Consider the following 1,399-nt stretch of genomic DNA (forward strand, 5'->3'; position numbering starts at 1 on the left):
TTTTTCTTCTTCTTCTTCCTTTTCTTCTTCTTCCTTTTCTTCTTCTTCTTCCTTTTCTTCTCCTTCTTCCTTTTCTTCTTTCTCTTCTTCTTCTTCTTCTTCTTCTTCTTCTTCTTCTTCTTCTTCTTCTTCTTCTTCTTCTTCTTCTTCTTCTTCTTCTTCTTCCTTTTCTTCTTCTTCTTCTTCTTCTTCTTCTTCTTCCTTTTCTTCTTCTTCTTCTTCCTCTTACTCTTCCTCTTCCTCTTCCTCTTCTTCTTCCTCCCCCTCTTCTTTTTCTAACCCTAGGCACAAATATGCCAATACGCCCACGCACGTGTCGATCTCGTGAACAGGCAGTTTGGTGCTGAGGTTGGTCGATTTGATTTGTAACTTCTAAGAAAAGTTCCATACTCAATGGAAATTCTATCAACGGCGGCACTGTTAACCTAATGTTATGGACGTCCTTTTTTTTCCGTCTCGGAAGGAGTGAACGAGGGGTAAAAAAAAAGCACTAAAAGACGACAGGCGTGAGTGGAGAAGGATTGTGTATGGATGATGCTGTGATGCATGAAAGGGAGTGGGTGGGGGGCAGGGGGGAGGGAGTATGTGTGAATGATATTTTAAAGCAGCTCAAAGGGATTTCTCCCCGGCTTCTTTTTTTCTACATGAGGGGACGGAGAGGTGATGTCGCCGATTAGAATAAGCGACCTTGCTGTGGATGTGGTGTGTCCTGCTACATTGCTTCTGACCCAATTCAGTGGGCGAGATGCAGGAATGACCCGTCATCCAGGAGGATCCAAGAAAAAAGGGATTGAGCGGTGGTGAATGGGAGTGAAATATGTGGGGATGAAATGGATAGGAGTGGATTATGCCTTTGAGTTTGGCTACCTTCCTTGTAAGGGGGAAAAGGCGTTTGTATATATATGTATGTATGTAATATCAGCTGATATAAGCTGGCGAGATAGCTAGCTAGCTACCAAATTTATTATTTCACTCGAAGTAAGTCGGAGTACAATCGTTGTATGAAAATTTCTCTCCTCACAGACATCAGCTAAACCTATTCATAAGTAAAATTCAAGGGAGAATAATTTGTTTACCACAGAAATCAGCTTAAACTATTCACAAAAATGTATATATAAAAATGAATAAAGACAAATATCGTAGCTTGTAAGTCTTGACATTAAGATGGCTAGTAAAAATATCATGATCAGCGCACAGGCCAGTCCTCTGAATACGAAGAATATGTCGACCTAAATACAAAATGCATCTCATCCCGAGCAAATTCCATAAAAAAAATAAATGGATGAGAAAAAATATAAGTTTTAGGCTTAGATTTTAGTGAGTTATTCTTCTAATTCATGCATCCATTATTTCATTCTTGCTTGGTGCGCAGTGAAAATATATATATATATATATATAT

The sequence above is a fragment of the Oratosquilla oratoria genome, chromosome 3 (assembly GCF_046742065.1).
Source record: "Oratosquilla oratoria isolate Oo_2021 chromosome 3, ASM4674206v1, whole genome shotgun sequence".
Taxonomy (NCBI): Eukaryota; Metazoa; Arthropoda; class Malacostraca; order Stomatopoda; family Squillidae; genus Oratosquilla; species Oratosquilla oratoria.